Genomic DNA, 6073 nt, shown 5'->3' on the forward strand with positions numbered 1-6073 from the left:
GTAAAAAATATTTTATTCGTTTCAAATAATCAAAGTTAAATTGATTGAATTATTTTAAAAAATGGGAATATTAATACAAGTTTATAAACATTCCAAACAATTTAAAATAAATAAATCATAAATAATAATTTTATTGTACATAAAAGTATTTTATTTGTTAGAAATTTAGACCATTTAATAAAAAGGAATAAATATTTAAAGTATGTGAATAAATTAGAAATATTATTAAAAAATTGTATTTTAACTTTTTTTTTTTTTTTTTAATATTATCTGAAATATTATTAAAATGTTGTTATTTAAAATACCAAAATATTACTTAAGATCATAGAAATTTTTATAAATCAATAAAAAACTAATTTATAAACATTTCAAATAAATTTAAATATTTAAAAAACTTATAAATAATAATTTTATTAAACACAAAAGTCACATCTCATTTAAAATTTAAATAATCAATAACCAATGAAATGTAATATAAATATTTTATAATATTTTTTAGAAATAGAAATATTCCAGATATTAAAAGTTTAGAAAATTCACCTTACAAATTAGTTATTTTATTATAAAAAATATTTTTAAACAAAAATATTTAATTTAATTCTAATAAAGGATATTTATGAACAACGGAAAAAACATTTATTTAACATTTTTTTACTAATTATAACTTGACTTGAATTACTTTTCTAATTTATTTTGAACAAAATTTAATTTTTGGTTTCGTTCACACATTTTTTCTTTATATATTTAATATGTATATATATATATATAATTGTTAAAAGAAAAAATAAATAAATAAATCCCTTTATTCTCCATAAATTTTCTTCTTTAGAATTGAATTAGATGAACTATATTGTATACTACATATATATATATATATATATACATATATATATATATATATATATATATATATATATATTTGTTTAAAAATATTTTACAATGAAAAAAAAAATTACTACAAATTAAGTTTATTAGTCCCTGTACATTCTCATTTGAAATTATGTAATAATTTAATAATGTTATATATAGTTTTTATTTAAAAAAAAAAAAACATTATTTTAACATAAGATGTTTTAAAACTTTATCTTAAATATGTAATAAAGTGTTTGTTATTTAAAATACCATAATTGTACATAATATCGTAGAAACAAATTAATAGTCCAATTAATGAAATTCTTTCTTTGAAGCCACCAATTTTGATGGTGGAAACTTCATTTTTAACGTTTGGGTTAATCAAGTTAATCAAGTTGATACAGGGTAATAACTTTTTTATTTTCATTTAAAATGAATATTAAAAAACCTTCACTTCCATAAGGATCCATTATTGTAAACGAGTTTTAACATCTCATTTGCAACAAAGGAATCACTTAACATTTTCCTAAGACATCGTTAATCATTTCCCTGACACAGAACCGTGGAAGAAAAGTGTGGTCATAATTTTGGGAGCGTCCCCACATCCGTCCCATCCCCGCGACGACGGTTTGGGGGGACGGTCGGTTTTTTGCCCGTTTACGACTCGTCAATTTGTGTCTATAAGAGCGGGACCAGTCGGGAATTTGTCGATGATTTAGTGCCGACGATGAGACATCAGATAAAATCATAAATACTATACGAAAACTTGTTTTCGGGGCCGCGTTGCCGCATCACCGGAACCCACTCCAATTCGAATCGGTTCGACGAGAACCCGCGGACCCGCGGACCCGCGGACCGCGGATCATTTTCCCGAAGCGCACCAACCACCAACACCATCACGCACTCGATAAAAACATAGGTAATTGCGGAATTTGCGAAATGTCGCCTAGAAATCGAGCCCGGAAAAAAAATCGCATTCCGAGGCGGACGAGCGATCCGCATTATTTATTGGACGAGGTGGAAAGTGCAAAAATAGTTTGCTTATACCCAAAACGATCATAAATTAACCGCACAATAACCGCACAAAAAATTATACGTACTGTGTTATTAGAGTTGAGCGTTTTCAATGCGACCATGTAATTAGTTATTGTGTGAGAACGTGCTCAATTAATTGCGGTCATTGTGGTTTGTGTCGTTTATTTAATATTAGATAATCGTGCTGGTGGTACCCTTTTTAACGGACTCCCCTGCACAAATTTTATAAGGACAGGTAATGCCAACCTAGAGAACTAAAATTCATTGAAGGACTGTAATGAAAGGTAATGCCAACCTATAACAATAAAATTAATAATTTTTTAACAATCTGACGTGGAAATTTAATAAAAAATAAATTATGAAATTATTTCATAATTTAAGATGTGAATGTACATATATGGATCAATAAATTTAATTTGTAGTAAATTTACTGTCTTTTTCATTGAAAGAGACTATAAAAATCTTTATTTTAAGACAGATAATCTTAACTGATAACTTTTTTGACGTACGACCCTGAATAATTGTAGAGAAAGGTAATGCCAACCTTTAGCAATAAAATTAATACTATTTTAACAAAATTTAAAAGAAAAATAATATATATTATAAAATTATTACATAATTTAAGATGAGAATGTACATGAATCAATAAATTTAATTTGTAGTAAATTTACTGTCTTTTTTATTGAAAGAGACTGTAAAAATCTTTATTTTAAGACAGATAATCTTAACTGATAACTTTTTTGACGTACGACCCTGAATAATTGTAGAAAAAGGTAATGCCAACCTCTAGCAATAAAATTAATACTATTTTAACAAAATTTAAAAGAAAATAATATATAAAATTATAAAATAATTACATAATTTAATATGAAATGTACAGAGACAAATAAATTTAATTTGTAGTAAATTTATTGTTTTTTTTAACTTACTACCCTGAATAATTATGACAAAAGGTTTTGCCAACCTCTAATAATTAAATTAATATTTTTTTAACAAACTACACTGGATATTTTAAAGGAAATAAAATATAAAATTATGTAATTATTAATTATTTTAAAATGCAAATGTATAAACATAAACAAATTTAATTTGTTGTAAAATTGCTGTCTTTTCCATTGAGGGAGACTATAAAAATTTTTATTTAAGATTAAATAATCATAAATTTTACCTTATTTGTCACACTACCCTGAATAATCATGATGAAATACATACCAACCAATACTTTTTTAACAAACTGAAATTATTAATTTATTTAAAATGAAAGAGCGTACACACATAAATAAATCGATATTTTTGTGGCTTTTTTCATTGAGGGAGATGAGCATGATGATTAGAGGTAAGATCAACCTATAAAACTAAAATGTATACCATTTTTAATGAAATTTAAATGGAAAATAATTTATAAAATCGCTACCTTATATAGAGGGTCGCTGCTGCATCGATAAATCGATAAGAGATCAATACAATCTTCTCCATCTCTCCATCCATTCCTGTCTAACTGTAAAACGGACACGAAAATCTAACTAACGTTGCAGTCTGTAAAAAACGACACTATTTGAATATGGATGTGGGCATGGAGGAAGTTATTGTGCCAGACACACGATCCGATTGTTTTTTCCCGATTCGTTCATTACAAATTTGCATAGAGAAATTAACTCTCCGTCGTCTTTGTTATAGTTTCTTTGACTCGGGACTGTCTATGGGCTGACACCCTTTTCTTCATCAAATCTAATGATTTATTCAAATCATCATTGATTACTATCTATTAATATTAATATAAATATAAATATGCACCTTTTTTAAGAAGCTGAAAAGAAAAACTTCAGTGAAAAGACAAAACTCGTTTATTTTCTTTACCAATAAATAAATAAATGGGTTTTTATGGACAGTGTTTATTTTATTGTAATTGAGTTGCACATTTCCCAACGGACAAAACATGATCAACAAAACAAATCCGTATCGATCTCGATCTCGATCTCGATCTCGATCTCGATCCCGTACTCATATTCCTAACGGTGTGGCCCCCCCAAAAAAAAGCACGACTTGAACTGTTTACATGGTTGATTAGCCGAAAACAAAAAGCGGATTTTCGCCGAATATACGCGTGTCCTAACAAAGTATGCGTCCCATCCGTAATTTATCGCCGCGATACTTTAACGACATCACGGCGTCGTTAAATTCGCCGTTTCGGGCGTCGTCGTCAATCAAAACCCGCTCCGATATTGGCGCTAATGCTTTCGCGCACTCCGCAGATGATTTAGTGCGTTCTTCCAACCCCGTAGATGGATTTTTGTGTTGGACGGTTTCTGAAGGAGATCGAGAGACGACAATGCGAGGAATGCGAGATAGACCACCGGAGGATCCGTACCTGAAGTCGCCGGCGTGCGGGACGTGAAGGACAACATCCTTCTTCTTCTCTGCGCTCGTGGAAAATTGGCCGCCGTCGCTGCCGGCACGTACTTTTTCTTTCAATGCGTTTACCGGGAAAATCTCGGCGACTGGGCCCTTTCTAACGTACCGCATTGTCTTAGACGCAGTCATACCAACGTGTAAACAAAAATCCACCTTGTAAAGTCGTACCAACTTATAAATACTTTGGAAAAATACCACAATATGTTATGGACAATCATACCAACCTATAAAATTTGAACTCTGATGCTGGAACACAAAAAAACATTAAATTTGAACCCATTTTAAGGCACTACATTATGTTTACAGACAATTAAACCCATTTAAAATGAAAATTAAACAAAAAATTGTGCCATGATGAGTTATAGATCAATCTATAAAATATAAACAATAATCTACATTGTAAAACCTTTCTTAAGTTACCATCACCAGAAAATATTATAATTGAACCTTTTTTAACTAATCACAACATGTCACATACAAATTAAACCAATTTAAAATGAAAATTAAACAAAAAATTGTAATATAAACTAGTACCAACATACAAATACAAGAAACAAACAGAGTCAGTCCATTTTTATTGTGTCATGATGAGTTATAGACCATTCTATAAAATATAAATAATAATCTATATTGTAAAATCTTCTTAAGTTACCATCACCAGAAAATATTATAATTGAACCTTTTTTAACTAATCACAACATGTCACATACAAATTAAACCCATTTAAAATGAAAATTAAACAAAAAATTATAATATAAACTAGTACCAACATACAAATACAAGAAACAAACAGAATCAGTCCATTTTTATTGTGCCATGATGAGTTATAGACCATTCTATAAAATATAAATAATAATCTATATTGTAAAATCTTTCTTAAGTTACCATCACCAGAAAATATTATAATTGAACCTTTTTTAACTAATCACAACATGTTACATACAAATTAAACCCATTTAAAATGAAAATTAAACAAAAAATTATAATATAAACTAGTACCAACATACAAATACAAGAAACAAACAGAATCAGTCCATTTTTATTGTGCCATGATGAGTTATAGACCATTCTATAAAATATAAATAATAATCTATATTGTAAAATCTTTCTTAAGTTACCATCACCAGAAAATATTATAATTGAACCTTTTTTAACTAATCACAACATGTTACATACAAATTAAACCCATTTAAAATGAAAATTAAACAAAAAATTATAATATAAACTAGTACCAACATACAAATACAAGAAACAAACAGAATCAGTCCATTTTTATTGTGCCATGATGAGTTATAGACCATTCTATAAAATATAAATAATAATCTATATTGTAAAATCTTTCTTAAGTTACCATCACCAGAAAATATTATAATTGAACCTTTTTTAACTAATCACAACATGTTACATACAAATTAAAACCATTTAAAATGAAAATTAAACAAAAAATTATAATATAAACTAGTACCAACATACAAATACAAGAAACAAACAGAATCAGTCCATTTTTATTGTGCCATGATGAGTTATAGACCATTCTATAAAATATAAATAATAATCTATATTGTAAAATCTTTCTTAAGTTACCATCACCAGAAAATATTATAATTGAATCTTTTTTAACTAATCACAACATGTTACATACAAATTAAACCCATTTAATATAAAAATTAAGCAAAAAACTAGTCCAAATATTAGAATTGAACCTTTTTTAGTGTGCCTCAATGTGTTAAAGACAAACATACCAACCTGTAAGCTGAAAATTAACAAAAGAACC

This window comes from Aethina tumida, chromosome 6 (assembly GCF_024364675.1).
Source record: "Aethina tumida isolate Nest 87 chromosome 6, icAetTumi1.1, whole genome shotgun sequence".
Lineage (NCBI taxonomy): Eukaryota > Metazoa > Arthropoda > Insecta > Coleoptera > Nitidulidae > Aethina > Aethina tumida.